This window comes from Microtus ochrogaster, chromosome 10 (assembly GCF_000317375.1).
Source record: "Microtus ochrogaster isolate Prairie Vole_2 chromosome 10, MicOch1.0, whole genome shotgun sequence".
Taxonomy (NCBI): Eukaryota; Metazoa; Chordata; class Mammalia; order Rodentia; family Cricetidae; genus Microtus; species Microtus ochrogaster.
Genome location: NC_022016.1, coordinates 39599142 through 39619929, shown reverse-complemented (window position 1 = coordinate 39619929; position 20788 = coordinate 39599142). Strand labels below are relative to the sequence as shown.

Sequence of the window (20788 nt, the reverse complement as noted above, 5' to 3'; positions counted from 1 at the left end):
GGTTGTGAGCCACCATGTGGTTGCTGGGAATTGAACTCAGGACCTTTGGAAGAGCAGGCAATACTCTTAACCTCTGAGCCATCTCTCCAGCCCCCTAGGACCTTTTCAAAGGCCGTTTATTGCATCCTTTTTTTTAAACTGTTACTAATTTCGGGTAATCAAATTGCTCTCCATTCTACTGTTTCCCACAAACCCCATTATTTTTTTGTGGATGATTATGCAGAATACAGGTTTTTCTCAGCAATGTATACAGTGTAATACAACAGACCCACAACAAAAAGTTCTATCTCCAAGTATTATCTTGCTCTCTCTAGGTGGCTAACACTTCTAGAGATTATTAGAATGCTTTAATGAGAGAATGTGCAAGTGCCAGGAACACACAGAAGGAACCCAATAAATGATAGGTTGTTTAACAAGTGTTGGTTATTTCTCAAAATGCTGATTAAGATTATTACTCATCCTTGGCAATTCTTATTTTTGAATCTTCAAAGGCTCCTTAAAAATATGATCTCTAGGCTAATTCAAGGAAAGTCTCCAAAATACATTTTCAAGATTTTCTGCTTTCGATATATTGTTCACAATTGCTATGGATGATTTGTGAAATACGTAATTTCAATAGTTTCACATAATATAGCTGTTAATATTCTATTGCATCAACCCAAAACTCTACTATACTTGATAGTTATACCGTACTTTGTGAAAATGAATTTCAAGAAAAAAAATTCTTACCTTCTGCAATAAAATTCATAGTGTTATAATATTCCTATCAGAGTTTTAGATCTAAAGAAAATTTAATAGAAAGGAAATTAAAGAAACTAGTAATAAGAAGATATCAAAATTAAGCAGTGCCATACAACTTACTAATTATCTGCTGAATGAAAGAACATACAAATGAATCACCCTGAGGTAGAAACGTATCTTTCCTATTTAATGGAGAAATGACTTAGTAATAAGTATGCAATTGTGGTCCCAGGTCATGACTATACCTGCTAGGTTTCTATCAAGGCTAAACTGGCTCCAATTTTCTAATTCTGGTTCTAAAGAGAATCTTTTAATTACTTCCTATTACAAATGTAACTTAAGAGAGCCAGGCCTGAGTTCAAGGTGTTCAAGGACAACCCAGTCTACAAAGCAAGTTCCAGGACAGCCAGGGCTACCCAGAAAAACCTTATCCTGAAAAACCCAAAATAAATAAATAGATCAACAAATAAAAGTTACTTAAATATATACAGAAACAAAATTAAGATTAAACATTTATTTTGGTTTTATAGTTATATAAATAAGTATATAACTATAAAACCAAAATATATGCATTAACTAAGTACAAACAAACCTATTAACATGACAGAGGTCAAAGTAGTTGTGACTACTAAGGCTTGAGTTTCTGAGGTTTCATGTGTATACAACCATCATATGTCATGTGGGAGACAGCTTTCCCACTTCTACTTCAATTACCACACCACTCTGTACACATGGTATGTGCTATGGTATCATTTGCCCTTGGCACCAACACATCATTCATGTGTTAAGTCGGTCTGCTATTCTCATTATCCCAGAAATCAATAGATGAAAACAGATTAACAACTTGTGATTCATGAAAAAAAAAAAAAAAAGACTACAAAGAAGTACACAAAAAGCCAGAACCTTGTAGGCAATCAGGATGGGATGGCTCAAAGTACATTTAAGATTTGAAAATAGCCAGTCAAAATGAAGTAGAGTCTATATCTACTCTTCCTCTGGACGTTTTTAACATTGCAGTGCTCCTTGCTGCCAACAAAAGTTTTTTTTCTTTTTTCTACAATGAAAAAGCTACTTCCCTATGTGACTGGTTTATTGGTTACAGTTCTGCCCCCCAAAATATAACATTAGGCTAAATATCTACCTGCATCCTCTTTCTCCAAAATACTGGAACTTATTGTACATATAGTTCTGGGTCTCTTTTCAACAGATATACTTTTATTTAAAATGTCTTTATTAAATCCTTGCAAAGGATACAAGAGTACGATAAATTCCAGCCCCCAAAACGTATCAGCCAACATATGTGAGCAACACTGTTTAAAACATCGAAGACATAAATCACCTATCAAGTAGAAAACCCTTCTGTAACATGTATCACCTACCCTACTCTTGAAATGGCAGCATAAGATGAACTCAAAGTTATCAGTTTACAGAATTTATTAATCTTTGTCAAACAGCTTTAAAAGCAACTAATCCAAAAGAATAAAACAAGGACTTCATTTAATAAATAATTTAATCAAGGCAGATAGATCATTAATAATTAACTTTATATACATCTTTTTACTTGCCTGGATCTTCCACAACTAGACTGGTTAAGTAAAAAAAGTAAAGGCAAGCTGGGCGGTGGTGGCGCACGCTTTTAATCCCAGCACTCGGGAGGCAGAGGCAGGCGGATCTCTGTGAGTTCGAGGATAGCCTGGTCTACAAGAACTAGTTCCAGGACAGGAACCAAAAGCTACGGAAAAACCCTGTCTCGAAAATCCAAAAAAAAAAGGAAAGGCAAAAAAGGAGTAAAGGATCTGACAAAGGAAACAAAACTTCAAATTGCTTCTCATTAATGAGGTTATCTCCAGCATATTCAAAATCCACAAAACTGATCATTTATCTGAACTGCACAATTGAAAGGGTCTTTGTATATGTAGTTACATAATTGCCACAATTCTGCAGTATTTTCACCATCCACAAAGAAACCTCATCCAAAAGCTAAGGGTTCAGCTCAGGGGTAAACTGTATGCAAGAAAACCTGAAATTCCATAACCAGCACCAGAAAAAGAGAAAGAAACCATACGCCCATCATTAATCAGTCACTCCTCATTCCTTTGGCCCTTAATCTACTATCTTCTGCAACTCGTTTCACTTCAGAATGCTTTTAAAGTTCATTTAAGTTATAGTATGTATCAGTACTTCACTTTTTATTGCTAATAAACTGTTGTATATATTTTATGAATTATATTCACCATGAAGGCATTTCAGTTGTTTTTTGTTTGTTTGTTGAAATAGGGTTTCTCTGTGTAGCCCTGGCTGTCCTGGCTCTGTAGACCAGGCTGGCCTCGAACTCTGGAGGTCCACCTGCCTCCTCCTCCCAGGTGCTGGAATTAAAGGTGTTTGCCACCACCACCACCTGGCTTCAACTGTTTTCTATTAAGAGTGTTTATATACGTTAATTCCATTCTAAATTCTGTCTTTGTGCAATCAATACTAAATTTAGGTTTCAGCACACAAAATAAGACCAAAAAGATTAATTCTTAAACAGAAAAGCCATGTTCAAGCAAAAAATGGAAATTCACATTTAAAATGGGTACGTAGTGAGCAAAATTAAAAAAAAAAAAAAGACAGGGTCTCCAAATATACCCAGTCTGATCTGAAATACATCTAACCACCCCCAGTCTATTGTCACACACCTAACACTATTATTAAGAAACAAAGGGCTAGTTGGAACTACACCAACAAAAATTTTCAGTTTTATTTCACAAAACGGAGATTATAATAAACTATATATACTTAAATGTGAAGTTAGTTAACTACCAAAGACATGCACAAAATGTGTGTGTATTCTCTCTCTCTTTTTTTTTTTTTGTTTTTTCGAGACAGGGTTTCTCTGTGGCTTTGGAGCCTGTCCTGGAACTAGCTCTGTAGACCAGGCTGGTCTCGAACTCACAGAGATCCACCAGCCTCTGCCTCCCGAGTGCTGGGATTAAAGGCGTGCACCACTATCGCCAGGCCTCTCTCTTTTTTTTTAAAGACAAGTCTCATGATGTAGACCTGTAGACCTGGCTGACCTAGAATTTAGATTGCCTATCTCTGCCTCTGAGTGCTGGGATTAAAGGTGTGTCCCACTATGCCAGGCTCTGTCAACATTTGCATTGGTTAAAAAAAATAAATGACTGAAATCTGAGTGACAACCAACAGAAGAATGGATAAATAAAACAAGATTTCATAAAATGCACATTTCACAGTAATGAAAAAATTAGTGAATCATGCATTAAGCAAATATATGTATATATATGACTTAATTAAAAAAATCAGAGGTTAAAATGTTTTTGGAGTAATAAGGGGACCTTCCAGACTACTACTAAAACCACTCTGTATCATAACCTGATTGATATATTGGTATATTATCTGTTGTTAATTTCAAAATCAGATAAAATTATAAAGCATAATACCTCTGAAAGAAAGCTTTCCATCAAATATTAAATTACAGTTTAAGTGTTTAGAAAGAGAGCTTTAATGTTCTGAAAATTTATACCAGATGAAGAAAGTATCACTGTATTTGATAGAAGACTCTTTTCCAATTTAGCTTTTACCACTGGCCTGCTTTCAAAATGTTTTATCTCAGACTCTAACAAAGCGTATATGAAGACTAATTTAAACTCATCTTAATTCTGTTTTTCTAACCTTGTATTTTTATTACCTAGTACAATACCTAATACACAGTACATCCTAGTACATAACAGACATTTACTACATAACATAAATTTTAAATTAAGCACAACTCAAAATATTCAAGATAGAATTAGACCGTGATAGACTGATGAAGTAGGATATGCTAGAATTAATCAAGTAATTCTCTAGGGGTAATTCCCTACCTGGGAACTTTTTGGGAACTACTTCTCTTTAAATCAGGACAGGCAAACTAAGGTCAAACAAAATCCAACCTCTTGGTTTGTTTTTGGTTTTTTTGTTTTGTTCAGCCTACAAGCCAAGAATGAATTTAACACAAAATGGCTTGCAATTGATTTGCGAGAGAACATTGACTTAAAATTTCCAATTAAGCAAAATACTAGATTATACTACCAAACCAAATTCCATTTTTTCTCATTAGACCTGAATTATACTTAACTGTGTCTAGTTACATTTTTATTTCAACATACAATTTAATATACCAAATTTTACCTCTTGGCCCACAAATTTCAAACTACTTAATAACTCACCTTTTACAGAAAAGGTTTAGCCAATCTTTCCTTTGACCTGAGTTGTCATCAAGGAGAGCACTTTCTTTTGCACTATTGTCCTTAGAAACAATCCACTGTTAAGGTTAGAATATGGTTCTAAACAGTCATGTTCTCTGATGTCAAGTTAAAGACAGTCAGAAAGAGACCAGTGACCAACCACCAAAACTTACGACTCTCAATAGCCACCAGTCAGCAAAACATGAGGCACTAAGACAGGGTTCGCCTTCTCTCCCATTTTCCTCATTATTTTTTCCCTTCCATATTCAGAATGTACAGGTTGGAATCTAATAGCCCAACAAGCAGCTCAAAATTATCCCCTTCCCCCAAAAAAAGATCCCCTTTGACAGAATTTGATTAACCTGGGTCTAATATGTACAAAGTTAACATAAATTTTAAGTTACAGAAAAAAGTGTAAGGTGTCAGAAAATAATGATGCATATGTATAGAGATTTAGTCCAGTTCATTCCAGGAGAGATGTTGGGGACAATGCTTACTCTTTCCTAAGCATTTTACTTGCCCAGTGATCCTAGCTATCAGTCACTTCATTGTCTCAGTTTCTTAGGCTGTAAAAGTAACGACGACAGCCTTTACCCCACCTGAGCGATGCTTTGATATGAATTAAAAATTAGGGCACTTTCAATAGGAAAGTCAACAAAAACACAACATCTTAGAAGATAAGCTAAGTTATATAAAAAAAATCATGAAAGTAGAACGGCAACTTTGAGAAAAAGGATGAAGGGGGGCAGAGGGAAGCAAGAATGGATAATAGAAGAAGGTGAGAGGCAAGCGGTGGTGTTGCACTCCTTTAATCCTAGCACTTGGGAGGCAGAGGCAGGCGGATCTCTGTGAGTTCGAGGTCAGCCTGGTCTACAAGAGCTAGTTCCAGAACAGGCCCCAAAGCTACAGAGAAACCCTGTCTCAAAAAACAAAAAAAAAGGGAATGATCAAAGTATACTAGAAACATTTAGAAATTATAATAAAGCTTATTTTGTACAATAAAATACAGTAATTTTTAAAAACTTAAAATTCAAACAATCTTCCAGTGTTATGTTGTCCCCACTCTCCAACCCCAACCACGGGTCATCCTATCTACTCTGGAAGGTAAGGCAGAAGGTTCAAGGCCTATTTGGGCTACACAGGTACTTTAAGGCCAGCCTACGCAACTATGTGAGACTCTTGTCTCGAAATAAAAACTAAAGGAAGGAGGGAGGGGTGGAACTGAGGGTACATATAGGTTAGTGGCTGAGAGAACACTTGGTTCAAGGCCCTGGTTTTAATCTCTGCTACTGCAAATAAAATAGGATCCCAATTTTGTCATTCAGGGAATCAATAAGCAGTTATGTAAATAGCATTGTTGTCGGTGCTCTATAAATATCAAAAGGTAAAGGACAAAATCCCTGATCTTATTCATTAACTGATGATAGCAAAGGTAATGATTTAGAAAACAACTCATATTTTTTTAGTTATGGAAACAGTTTCATGAAGAAGTGTGTATATATATGGTATCTTGGTTATGTTTCTTCATCTCACCAGACCATTTTCTTCACTAAAAAAAATGACTAGATTCAGCAGGGCAGTGGTGGCCCACGCTTTTAATGCCAGCACTCAGAAGGCAGATACAGGCAGATCTCTATAAATTCATTCGAGGCCAACCTGTCTACAGAGCAAATTCCAGGACAATCAGGGCTGTTCACACAAGAGAAACCTTGTCTCCAAAAAAATAAGAGGCAGAAACAAAGACAGACTAGATTCATACTAAATTCATCCCAGAATTCATCATAAAAAGATTACTGGGAATGAAGAAATGGCTTAATGGTTAAGAGTACTTGGCTCTTGCTGAGGACCTGGGTTTGGTTTTTAAGTAAGCCACATGGTGGCTTAGAACTATCTATAACTCCAGTTCCAAGGGATACAATGCCTTCTTAAGAACCTTTGGAGCAATGAATTCACATGTGCACTTAACACTCATATAAATAAAATAAAGCTTAAAACAAAACAAAAAAAAAAGGAAGCCTGGCATAGTGACCCATGCCTTTTAATCCCAGCACTCCAGAGGCATATCTCAGTTGAAGGCCAGCCTTGAACAACACAGTAAGTTTCAGGCCCACAAAAATTACATAGTTTGCCCACCCCCAACACACACATAATAAAAATAAAGGCTTATTAGGTCAAGTGATTCCTCTAAGTAGTGAAGAGAAAAATTAAAACAGCAAAAATAGACATTTTCACAAGACTGATGTATTGAGTTTTTTGCCTGCAGGTATGTATGTGTGTTTCACCACATGCACACCTGGTGTTCACAGGTCAAAAAGCAGTATCGGATCCCCTGAAACTATAGTTGTGGATTTTAAGTCAGCATATGTAGGTACTGGGAAAGGAACCAAGTTGCCTGGGAAAGTAGCTATGTACTCTTTTTTTGTTTCCTGAGAAAAGGTTTGTGTAGCCCTGGCTGTCCTGCAACTAGCTCTGTAGAGTAAACTGGCCTCAAACTCAGAGATGCACTTGACTCTGCCTCTCCGGTGCTGGGATTTAAAGTTATATGCCACTACCACCCAGCTTTTAAAAAATCGTGTTGAGAGCTGGTAAGATGATACAGTAGATAAAGATATTTACCACCAAGCCCGACAATCTTGAGTTTCATCCCCAGGAACACAGATGGTAGGAGAAAAAAGACTGACCTCCACAAGCAGCCTCCCCCCCCCCCCATAAACAAGTATAATGGCATACATAGAACTATGTTTACCAAATGGTTACCAAGCATACATCTGCCAGGCGCTTTCTGTAGGTTAAGTATCAATGTGTGACTTAGGACTGAATTTGGGTAGATAGAATTGACCAAGCTAAAAGTACATAAAGGACAAAAACAAAACAACAACCAACAACTTTTTGAGACAGGCCCTTCCTATATTGGTCCATCTCCTCCAGTCCTGCCTCAGGCTCCCAAGGGCTGTGACTACAGGTGTGAGTGGGGCTATGGGAAGACAAGAATAATTAAAGCAACTAAACAAAATGAATAAAACAAAAGCAGACAGTGTAGGAGTAGAGAATCAATTCCTAAAGTCCATTGCCAAGAATGCTCAAGAATCCATTTCCAGCTGGGTATAGTAACTTTGGTATCCTAGCACTGGGAGGCAGAGGCAAGTGGATCTGAGTTTGTGGCCAGCCTGGTCTACATAGCAAGTTCCAGGTCAGGCTACACACATAGTGACATAGAGATGGGCTCAAAAACAAAAACTCATTTATACCATCCTTAATATATAAAAATAAGTTCAGAATATTCTATTTTAAAGAAAATGAAAATAGGACAATCTCATTGGCTTACATCTTAACAAAGATCTACTTATAACTACCTAAATCAGTTTTCTACAAAACACACAAAAATGACAAGGCCTTGGAGGGACTTTGGAGATGAATAATCCTGTCCTGCTTCTTTTACACAATAGTAGTTGCTAAAACAATGCCTAGCACAAAGCAGACACCAAATAAATATGTGACAGATGAAATAAAGTCAGTGCCTTAAAAAGATATTAAAAACATTAATTCTGGAGTCAGAAACCTTAACTCTTTTTTGTTTGTTTGTTTTCAAGACAGGGTTTCTCGGTGTTGCTTTGGAGCCAGTCCTGGAACTAGCTCTTGTAGACCAGATGGGCCTCGAACTCAGAGAGAACCACCTTCCCCTGCCTCTAGGATTAAAGGTGTGCACCACCCTACCCGGAAGAAACCTTAACTCTTAAGAAGGTGCTCAGAACTGATAAATGAGTAAATACGTATGTATACACACACGCACATATGTGAAGCATGTCTGTGCAATCAGTGTCTCATATACCTATCAATTTAATCCCTGAATTTCTCCCTATATCTGGGTTTGACTATCAAAATTAGGTTCAAGAGTGTTGCTATCTAACAGAACACAAAATGCACAGGGCTACATACAAATGCTCCCTTTCCCTAAAATGAACTGGAAAACCAAAAACCAAACAAACACACACTCTCCTGGCCTGGGTTGCCGAGAGGAAGCTCTCTAGTCATCAGGCTTGTAGTTCTTACTTTGTCCTACCTTTTTCCCTTTAAAAGGCCAGTTAATGCTCCAATTATAGAATAAGACCAAGGTAAACATACTTTGAAAAAGTTCCACAAATGATTCTGACACAAAGGCAAAAAAATAACTGTTAGGCAATCATCCAGAATAAAATTGGAAATTTCTCAGTGTGGCATGGCAGGTCTGTAGTCTCAAGTATTTTGAAGGCTGAGGGCCAATCTGTCCTTCATAGGGACCCAGTCTGAAACACCAAACTATACAACAACCAAAAGTCATTTGTTGAATGTATGTGTAAGGTACATAGAACATAGCATAGGTAATACTTGAAAATTAATTTTTAGTCACTTCTCATCCTTTTGGCAAAGTTCAAGTATAATTTTAGGTAAATATCATCTTAATATAATACTTTCCCGTATCTTTTCTCTAAAAATATACTATAGTAGTCATCATTTTAGCATCACATTACCTGCAATCCCAGCACTTGGAAGGTGGAGGCAGAAGGATGGGGAGTTTAAAGTCATCTTTGACTACACAGCCACCTTGAGTCTAGCCTAGGTTTGTGAGCTCTTGTCTCAGAACACAGAAACATAATACAAAAGGACATTAAAGACCACTAAAATTTCAAGTTTCTAAAATTCACTAAAGTATTTAAGGATTCTTGTGTCACATTAAGAATGATCATAGGGGCCAGATGGTGTTGGTGCACTCCTTTAATCCCAGCACTTAGGAAGCAGAAACACTCAGACCTCTGTAAGTCAAAGGCCAGCCTGGACTACAGAGCAAGTTCCAGAACAGCCAGGGCTACACAAACCCCGTCTCAAAGGGGGGGTGGGGGGAGAGAATGACCATAGGGACAAGAGATATAACTTGGTGGTAGCATTCCACTATCCTAGCATGCATTATGCCCTAAGAAAACAGGACACACACACCTTATGTCTGTTATGGCTATTTTCATTCCATAATTGTCAACAAAGGCTACAAAATGCTAAATGAAACCCTTGGCCTTAAAAATTTTTAGTGAATATAAAATTTATGTTTTCATTACAGAAATATAAAAGTTGCCTCTTATTATTTAAGCTATAAATTCACTAACTAACCTATCACTCTGAACATTTTGTTAGACATGGGAAGATACCTATCTTTCATGGTTAAACAAGTTATTTTGATAGTCTTACAAACAAAACTAATCTAAAGCTACTCTGGTACAGAAAACAAACTAAAAAGGCTCTAATTAAAAAAAAAAATAGTAGGCAGGCAATTGTGGCACACACCTCTAATGCCAGCACCTTGGAGGCAGAGGCAAGAGGTTCTCTGTGAGTTTGAGGCCAGCCTGGTCTACAAAGCAAGTTCCAAGACACCCAGAGCTACACAGAGAAATCCTGTCTCAAAAAAAACAAAACAAAAACAACCTAACATTTCACTAATATGGCACATAAGTTAAAGTACCACCAGCAGAGTATGACAGATGGCAGGCCCTCTGCTGGTATATAAGGAAAATAATACCCATATAATTTTATAAATGAGAATGCTTAAATGTTAAATATATATATATATATATATATAAAATCCAGGCCCACATAGAATCCATTGAGGTTTTTGTTATATTTTAACATTTGGAGTTGAGAATCAATGTAATTCTTTCCCAAACACTATTATAATGTGTAAAAATACAACAAATGATGATTTTCAAAGATGCAGATCCTCAAACAATGAAATGGAAACCTAGACTGTTTCTCAATTTTTGAAAACATTTCAAGATTCAGAAAACATACCAGCAAGAAAATATGCCAATAATAATAAAAGAATTATATGCTTTTAAAACAAAACTCAGTAACGACTTCCTCAGCTTAGGGTCTCAAAGACTAACACACACACAATTTAATAATGTGTGTGTGTGTGTATACACAGGTCAGAGGGGTGTCAGATACCCGAGGGATTCACAGACAGTTGTGGGCTGCCCAATGTGGGTGATGGGAATCCAACTTGGGTCCACTGCAAGAACCACATGTACTCAACCACTGAGCCACTTCTCCAGCCCGACACCCCTATGTATTTCAAATAATTTTCTCTCACCGGCTTTAAACAAAGACTGGTTCCAATAATAAAATTCCAGAAATATAAAAACTTTAAATTGATCTATTAAATAGAAAACATAAGCGAATATAAGTTTTCATGTGTCCAACTAATCAAAAACAAATGACTGGGAGTTTCTGACAAACATCCCTAATTAATACTATTAATACTATGATAAAGAAAAATAATTTTTGAATAGACACCACTAAATCGCTCTTCCAGTGATTATCAGAAAATGTACTGCAAGGTCCTAGTAGAAAAAAGAACCAAAGTCAATCCTACCGGAGCGTTCCACTGAATTAGGAGGAAAATGGAGGGACCCAATTAAGTGCTCCATAATTTAAGGATAAAATCTACTTTTTAAAGTTACTTTCAGGAAAAAAAAAAAAAGCAACAGATTCTCGACCATACTGTTCTTTTCTTCAAGTCCCACAGACATTCTCTTAGAATCTGCCAAGGTCAGCAAACGAAAGGAAGAAATAGTATTAAGATAACAGCACGTCTCCGTGTGGGGGGGTAGGTGTCGATAAGAAAAAGGACGAAGACATTCACATTGTTTAAAACCTGGAATTTTTAGTGAGAGAAAACAAAACAATTATTTTTAATCTCACCCTTGGAACGTCAATTCCTAATACTTCCGGCTTTCAGTGTACCCAAACACTGGAACAATAAAGTTTAGAAGGTTAAAGTTACAAGGTATGACAATGCACGCAAGTTTAAACATGATAAAAGAAATGCTGTTATCTCGATATATCTAATACCTAAATCTTCCAAGAAATTGGAGGACATTTTACTAAAGCCAAAATGGCAGCCTGGTGATTCAACAGACTGAAAGGACCTAGAGAGCTTGTAGTCTCTATTTTTAAGTTCAAATGTGCGGGTTAAAAAGAAACCCTAGTTCTCGTTAGCCAGTCCTTACAATAAAGGGAGCTAATGAACTAACAGATACCGGCTGCAAAGTTTCCACATCAGTACACCCAAAATAATTCTTCTTGAGTGAAATTATACAAAGGATGGATAGATATGAAAGGCTGGTGAGTTTTAAGGTGAAAAAAAAATTACAAATGTCTCTCCTCCAAACATTAGCATAAGAATTGAACCTAAACCCAGAATCCCCACCCCCACTCTCAACGCCAGTCCGCGGCAATCAGACACACCTGTAAACTGCGGCCGTGAGAACCCAATTAACGGTGGAACTACAAACTTCCAGAGGGAGAGTGCCTCGCTGTGGCACGTCGTCGAGAAAAAAGGCCAAGTTCCGGCGGCTGGGGCCGTGCAAACAATAACAAACCCCCCGCCCTCGCCCAGCATCCGCACCTAGTTCCCAATGAATGAGAAGCGAGCCACAGCTCCCGCCGGCCGGGGCCTCCCGTCACTGGCGGCTGAAGGTTTTATTAGGCAGCGCCTCGCACACGCGAGTATTTTGTCACCGTTGCCGTCTTGAGGAAGAGTTAAAAATAGAAAGGTGGCAGGTCTGCTCGCGCTCGGAGGCGACTTCGGCGTGCGAGCAGCCTGCCCGGCCTTGGGCCGCGCGCCGCTGCCGGGGCCGGGGGGAGGGGGTGTGGGCCGCCGATAACCGGGCCCGGCTCTGGCACGGGGCGCGCGCCCGCGGTTATCGCCGAGGGCGGAGGGGAGGTGGCCGCGCCGGCAGGCCCGATAGCCAGGCGTCGCCGCGGCCTAGCGCCCGCCCGCCCCAAATCACTCCTCCTCAGTAATGGCGTTCGGTGTCAAGTGGAACAGGCTGAGGGCATCCGCGGCGGGGTGAAGGGGCGCGCGGACCCCCCTCCCCGGCGCCGTCACGCGCTCGGGGCCGACTCCCGCACGGGTTGAGGGGCGGCACGCCGCGCCCGGAGCCTTCATCCTCCTCTCCACTCCAGTCAGGACGGGAAGGGGGAGGAAGGGGAGGGCCGGAGCCGTCAGCCATTTTCCCTGCCAGTCCAAAACACTCACACGCACACGGACACACACGCGCGCGCGCACACGGACGCGCTCCCCGTCACACGCGCACACGGACCGCCGGCCGGGGGCACGGCCGAGGGTCGCGCGCGGCCGCGGAGAAAGCCCCCGCCGGTGCTCCGTCAGCGGCCCCCAGGGAGGGCCGGCCCTCGCACGCACACCCCCTCGCCCGCGCCCGGCTCCCCACCCCTCGGGCCAGCTGTCGGCTACTCACCCAGCAGTCTTCAGAAGCAGGACACGCGGAGGCGCAAGGCAAAAGCTCGAGGCCGGACAGAACGTGAGGAGAGGCTGCACGCGTGCGACACGGCGCGGCGCTCCTCACGCTGGCCGCCCTAGGGCCACGGCGGCTGCGGCCGCCTCCTCCTCCCTCTCAGCCGCTCAGCCGACGGCGGCTCTCTTCCCCTTCTCCCCTCAGGCTGGGGCGCTCTCAGAGCTCAGTCAAGCTCCGGGCGGTGCGTTTCTCCTGCGTCACCTCCTCCTGCTCCTCCTCCTGCAGCGGCAGTTTCACCTTCCCCTAGACGCCGCCTCTGTCCCCCCACTCCGGGCCTGCTCGCCTGCCTGCAGCTCCGCTCCTCGCTCCCGTCAGCGACCCCAAGTCCCGGGGCGCTAAAGGCAGCCGCCTCCCGTGAGGGAGAGGCGGCAGCGGCCGGCTCCCGCGAGGCCTGGGAGCCGGTGCAAGGCAGGGAGGGGGTTCGCGGAGACAGACGAGGCCCGAACGGGCCGGCTACCTAGCTTGCGGCTCCGCCACGGGCGGAGACTAGCTTCCGCAGCCTTGGGTATCACGGCCTCGTCAATATGGCGGAACCAACTAATCAAAACCGAAAAAAAAAAAAGAGAAAGAAACCCGCACGGCCAGTGGCGGCGACGGCAGTGGAGTCGGCGGCGGCGACGCAGAACAGCAGCGGCGGCAGCAGCGCAGACTCCCACTAGTCCCAGTGCCGCCCAAGGCTCGCCGCGTCTCCGCCCCCGTCAGGCCCCGCCCCTCCAAGACCCCGCCCCTTCGCTCTCGACCCGCCCCTCCCCCTGCCCAGCCCCCCTCTCGGCCAGCTGCCCCCTCGCCTCTCCGGCCACCTCAGGTTGGTGGGGGAGCGGGAAGAACGCGCGCCGCTAGGGGGCCGGCTGAGGCGGTGGACGCCTGAAACTCGACGACCCGGGTGGGGGGAGGGGAAGACAATACCGGCGTTCGGCCCTACCGTGGCTTCCGGACGGCCCCTCGGGAGGGTCATGCGAGGGCCAGAGACTCTTCCATCCTCTTCGGCCAAGGGACCCGGCCGAGAGCTGACAGTCGCCCCAAAAAGCTCCGAAGAAGAGGCTGGGGTGGGGGAAGGGAAAGAGGCCGGAGTTCTGGCGTGCGGAGCGGGCGAACGGACTGGACTGTCGGGAATGGCGGGGATATGGGCAGGCGAGGGTTAAAGGAGCAAGCTGCAGCCGCGTCGCCGAGTTTGACTAGGGCTAGCTGCTTGTTTTTGTTCCATTGTGAACCGTGGCCCCGCCGTCGAGTGCCCGGATGATGACGTCATAAGCCTCCCCCTTTTCCGGGACAGTGCGGGGGAGGGGGGGGGACGGAAAGTCGAGATTCCTGGGTCCTAGTGCTAGACGGTTGCAGCCGCCTTGCTTGAGGGTCCCGACTGCGCAGCTGACCCGCATCACGTGACACGAGGACGGGACGGGCCACTGAGCGGCGGTGCCAGGTCCTAAGGGTTTGACCACCTGCTCTCTGCCGATAGGGGGAAGGTGTGGCTAGAACTCCTTCGGAGTGGGGGCCTCTTTCCCACTCTTTGAGGGAGGCGCTTTAAGCAGCTCATTCACACGGTCCTGCAGCATCAGTACCTGAAAGCATTTCGTCAGCCTTAAAGGCACACTGGCTGGGAATGGGCACATTTTGGACACAGGAATCGTTAAAACAGTAAAGACAAAAGTTGTATACCGTACCAGGCAGCTAGCTACTCGGTAATGCTAAACGTAGCAAAATAAAACTTACATTGCCATATCAGCACCATTCAGTGTGAGAACCCGGAAGGGACTTATGAACCCATCCGCTATGTCAGGGACTATTTTCTGCATATTGAGATTCCGAAGTGCAGGCTGCAGAGGAAAAATTTATCAGGGCAATCTCAAAGGGGGGGATGGGGAGTTTGAAACAAGTGTATGGTTTTCCTAAAATGCACAAATGAAAAGGAAATAAAGACAATTACTGATCTATCACATTTCATTTTGACTTAAAAGTGCCTGTGGGTAGCAGCTCGCATGTAAAATCATAAAATACTATAAAATATATCGTGTACAGGACTGTTAAGTTTATGCTATAAATACATTCATTTCTAATAAAGCAGCGTTTTAAATGGAATCTCAAGGAATTTAGGTGACAGCACGTTACTGGTTAAGTTTTAAACATTTCTCTATGCAACACAAGACTGTTTACAAAGTTCTTGCCACAAAAACTAATAGTGTGCCCCGAACACATTATTTATAGTCCTTATAACGAAACACGTGCAATATTTATTGTATAAAACTAATACATGTAATAAAACTATTACGTGATTTTAGTAAGACTGAAGCTAGAGATCTGTCTACCTCCCCCATCCTCTAAAAAATACTATCACATTATGCCCTATAAATATTTATGATTACTGTGTCAACTTAAAGTAACAATCAATAGACTAAAAAGGCAACCTACAGCATGTTTTAAACGATCTCTAAATCATTAAATAAGGAATTAAAATTCACAATATATAAAACCAGCTCAACAGCAAAACAAATAAAAATCCTTCAATATAAAAATAAGCAAAAGCAGGCAGATCTCTGTGAGTTCGAGGCCAGCCTGGTCTATAAGAGCTAGTTCCAGGACAGGAACCAAAACGCTACAGAGAAACCCTGTCTACAAAATCCAAAAAAAAAAAAAAAAAAGAAGAAGAAGAAGCAAAAGGGGATGGTGAGATGTCTTTCCTGAGTAAAAGTGCTTGCTGTCAAGCCTGACAACCTGAGCTTGATCCCTGGAACCCACATGGTGGAAGAAGTAAATGGTCTCCTGCAAGTTGTCCTCTTTCGTGCATATCCACAACATGAACACACATACACACAGTTTTCAAAATGTAAAAATAAGCAAAGGAAACTGGGTGTAAGGCAGCAGGTGCCTGTAATCCCAGCACTCTAGGTTAGACAGGAGAATCTTCAGTTTGAGTCCAGCCTGGCCTATGTAGTCAGATTCTATCTTGAAAAATAATATTAAAATTTAAAAATAAAAGTTGGCAAAGGATTCGAACACTCATTCATCAAATAGATGAATGGCCAGTAAATACATGAAAAAATACTTACCACCACCATTCATTAGAGAAACACAAGCAGAGTCACAGGAGATAACACTTCATAGTCTGTTACTATTACATAGTCTAAGACTATTAACAGAAAAAGCAAGGAGATAACAAGGCCAGATGCAGAAAAATTGAAATTCTACCTTGCTGGTGGAAAAGTAAACTGGTGCAGCTGCTTCTGAAAGTAACAGGCTGGTCCTCAAAAAGATAAACATTGCCATCTGACCCAGCCAACTCTACTGCTAGGTAAAGCCTAAAGCATTGAAAACAGGGACTCAAACAAATGTCTCTCAGCAGCTATTGGCTGGAGGGCGGGAGGACCTCCCGCAACACTTGTCTACCAATGTTCATAGCAGCATTAGTCACAATAGCCAAAATGTGGAAACGGCCCAGACACTGAGCAGATGAATGGATAAAATGTGGTAGACATACACAGTGGAATGTTATCCTGCCTTAAAAAAGGATGAGACTCTTGATAGAGACTAGAACATGTATGAACCTGGGAACCTTCTAAGGAAAATAAAGCAGATACAGAAGCTCCCATATGATTTCACTTTGTGTGGCATCTTTAAAGTAGGGTTAGAGGATAAGAGGTGTGGTTTACTGGACACAGGATTTCTATGGAGGTGACAAAAAAAAAATTAGGGCCGTGGGAAATGGGGATGCTTGTAGAATACTGTTAATGTACTTAATGCCATGGAACAACAGACTTAGGTAATTACAATGGTAAATGTTATATATGTTTTACTATGTAATTTTTAAGGATAAAATCTCAGTAATGCTCAACACAAGTGAGGCTCTGGAGTCAATCCTCAGCAATCTCCCACCCCCATTCAAAGAGGAAACAATCCCAATCAAATACTGGTAATTTCCTACGGGAATCTCTATATTACACCCTTACCAGCAGGTCTAGTTTTAAGTCTTCTGCAGCAACTCTCCAGGGGTAAATGTACACTTGGCTCCCAGAGGGGGTGTGGCTACAGGACTGCCCACTTAGACATTTTCCATTCAGCTCATGAGACAGGAAATGAACAGTGCTGGGTTAAGACAGTAAATTCAACACCAGAGTACAACCGAGATGAAAGTTAACTGTAGTCCAGCCCTTTCTTCTCGCTTCCTTTGTTTTGGTTTCTCTTTGCTAACAGTTGTCCTTTCAGGGCTGAAGACTGTAATTTTTTTTCAACTTCCTGGTTCTTTGCTATCAGAACAGAACCTTATTATATTTCATTTCCTCATAAAATTTCCCATTGCATTCGGTCCCCTCTTCACTCTACCCAAAAAAATTTGCTAAGTAGCATACATCTTAAAATATAGGATTTCTTGAGGACAAATTTCAAAGCAGTTCTGTATGGGGGGGTAAATGCATCTCCCTATAAAACAGTTAGAAAGCCAGCAGTGGTGGCGCACGCCTTTAACCCCAGCGCTTGAGAGGCAGAGACAGGAGGACCTCTGGGAGTTCAAGACCAGTCTGTTCTTACACAGTGAGTTCCAGGACAACCAGGACTTCACAGAGAAACATTGCCCCAAGCTAAAAACATTACAGAACAAAAACAAAAAAAGTTAGAAAATGGTCTGTCCATTTTGCTCTGTTGGTGCTTCTCTGAAACTAACCAATTTCCAGTTAAGGGCTTGGATACAAAGTCTAGCAAGGACACCAAGAGTAACCCTGGCTTTGGATCATCTCTTGGTCTCAGGGGCATACACACATATTTCCAAAGGAGACGTGTCTGATACCTGCCTACTTGAGAGTTAAAGTAAATGCTTTAATCTTGGTATCTGCATCAGCAGTCACCAATGACTACCACAGCCTTTACAAGGAGACCATCAAGAACAAGCTAGTTAATGAGTGTTATCCAATCAACGAATATTTAAGATTAGCTAGTAAATAAGTCTTAAGAGTTTACAGTTCATATATGAAATTGGATAGTTGTCTCAAATTTCATAATCACCTTAATATATTTGATATTATTAAGTTGTGAAACTGAACAAAGGTTTCTAAACTATTCACAAGAAATAAAGACATTTTAATCAACCAGCCTGGTCTACAGAGCAAGTTCCTGGACAGCCAGGGCTACACAGAGAAACCGTGGAAAACAAAAACAAAAAGGAAATGTAACTAACTCAGTGTCCATGGTAAAGAAAGTTTGTGCATGTTTTTCTGATAGCTTCTACTGGATAATAAACCCAAAGTTATTCCTAGCAACCTTAAACAAAAAGCCAAGAAAAACAGAACACAAACACATATAACAAGATGAAATACTTTTCACCTTCATTTTCTTTGTGTTTTTTTTCTATTTGTTTGTTTGGAGACAGGGTCTCTCTCCACAGCCCTGGATGTCCTGGAATCTGTTATGTATACCAGGCTAGTCTCAAACTTACAAAGTTCTCTTGCCTCCCCAGTACTGGTATTAAAGGCATTACACCCAGTTCAACTTGATATTTCAAAGGAACTTTAAAAGCTGGTCAGGTGAAAGATCAGTGCCCTGAACCTGTGCAAGGAGCTGCATGACTTTGCAGGATGTCCAAAGAAGGGGCCAAATGAAGGAACAAAACCAGAGGACTCACAAGGCAGCAGGCCAGCCCTCCAAAGGGAAGACGCCACAGAAAAGCACGGGGCACAGGCACCTATCTCATTAAGAAGTCGTTTTTCAAAATGTTAACACTGTATAGCAGGTCCCTTGATTAATTAATACCCTAGCATTGTTAATAAGAAGAGATTTCTTTCTTTAGAAATGAACATTTCCAGTTGTGATCTATACATGAGACTTATCTACATTTGGCTAGCATGCAGTTATCACCAGAGACTAGACAGCTGGTAGGCACTCAAGATTCGAAAACTGAGACCTAAAAAGGCTGGCTGAATCCTAGAGCTGACTCAGCCGGCTCCCAACAGGAAGCATCAGTTAATATTTCTCCAGTGCGTCTGTTAGTCTTCACTAAAAGTACAAGGACACTCGTTTTACTTTAGACTATGGGGATCTTTGGATGCTTGCTTAAAATTTGAAGGATTCTATTTCATATACTTTGTGTAAAGCACTACCATGTAAAATAATTGCATCTTTTATTGTTTTTCTTGTGAGCATAATGTAATTCTGTGTGGTTCTAGGAACTACAAATCTCTTTAGTCTGAGAGGAGTATCACATTGTGGCACAGATTATGTCTCCCTCCTGACCTAGCATGTTCTAGTAACTCTTAGCTCCACACAGTTATAGCTCATGTATATATCTGGAATAGTCTGAATTTTCCGGGTTTTCTCCATTTTGATCCTACTGCACGTACTGGCTTTGGGGGAGCCTAGGCAGTTTGGATGCTCACCTTACTAGACCTGGAAGGAGGTGGGTGGTCCTTGGACTTCCCACAGGTCAGGGAACCCTGATTGCTCTTCGGGTTGATGAGGGAGGGGGACTTGATCGGGGGAGGGGGAGGGAAATGGGAGGCAATGGCAGGGAGGAGGCAGAAATCTTTAATAAATAAATTAAAAAAAAGAAAAGTAAGTCTCTTAGGTTTATTGTACACAGAAAAAGATGACTCAATCATTTTCACAATAAAAATATGATATTCTACATGGCCACTGTCTTGCTCTTTATGCTTGCCTTGTCATTGGGAAAAAGAGAAAAAGACTAGGGCTGGAGAATTGGCTCATCAGTTTAAAGCACTGGCTGCTCTTGCAGAGGACCCAGGTTGACTTCCCAGCAACCAACCACATGGCGGCTCACCCCTACCTGTAGCCAGTTCCAGGGGATCCAATACCCTCTTCCAACATGGGCACCATACATATACATGGTGTACATACACACATACAAACAAACAAAACACACACATAAAAATACACACACACACACCTTTTTTTCTTTCTTTCTTTTTTTTTTTTTTTTGTTTCGAGACAGGGTTTCTCTGTATATAGCTTTGGAGCCTGTCCTGGAACTCACTCTGTAGACCAGGCTGGCCTCAAACTCACAGAAATTCGCCTGCCTCTCTGTTTTCTGTGTGCTGGGATTAAAGGCATGTGCCACCACCACCTGGCATAAACCCTCTTTTTTAAAAGAAAAGAAGGAACCATTTTTGAGTTTCACAGCATAAACAAAATTATAAGGGAATTTTTTTACAATCTAGTTTCCTAATAAAATTGGTTTGAAAATTTTAGAAAACTGTGTTAAGATACTTATTTAGCTTTCTTAAATCATTAAGATCCAAAGTCATTCTTAGTGACTGAAACGGCTTTTTTAAAGTCTTAGGAAATAACAGCAATGACTCAAATAAATGCTGTTTTTTCCACAGAACTTTCTAGAATTAAGACTAGTGCTGCCAAGAATCCAATTAAAAGTGATATTTCCCAGATAATTCCATGGCAGGCTACTAAAGTGTGAATTGTACTTAGTTCAGAATTTATCTTTTTATTTCATTTTTTTTTTTTTTTTGGTTTTTCGAGACAGGGTTT

At 41.5% G+C, this 20788-nt stretch overlaps 1 protein-coding gene across 6 annotated transcripts in view; it reads right to left on the bottom strand.

The window, feature by feature from the left end:
- Positions 1-14521, bottom strand: part of Usp9x (ubiquitin specific peptidase 9 X-linked) — a 107303-nt gene extending 92782 nt beyond the window's left edge. For 2 of the 6 annotated variants that reach the window (XM_013348364.2, XM_013348367.2), the window contains exon 1: positions 13253-13961. The gene's annotated coding sequence lies outside the window, so the exon portion shown is untranslated. Of the gene's footprint in view, positions 1-12239; positions 12260-12399; positions 12419-13252; positions 13962-14231 lie in introns of those variants that run through there. The other 4 variants (XM_013348365.2, XM_005352861.2, XM_026782227.1 and 1 more) reach the window with 4 other exon arrangements.
- Positions 14522-20788: the final 6267 nt, after the last annotated feature.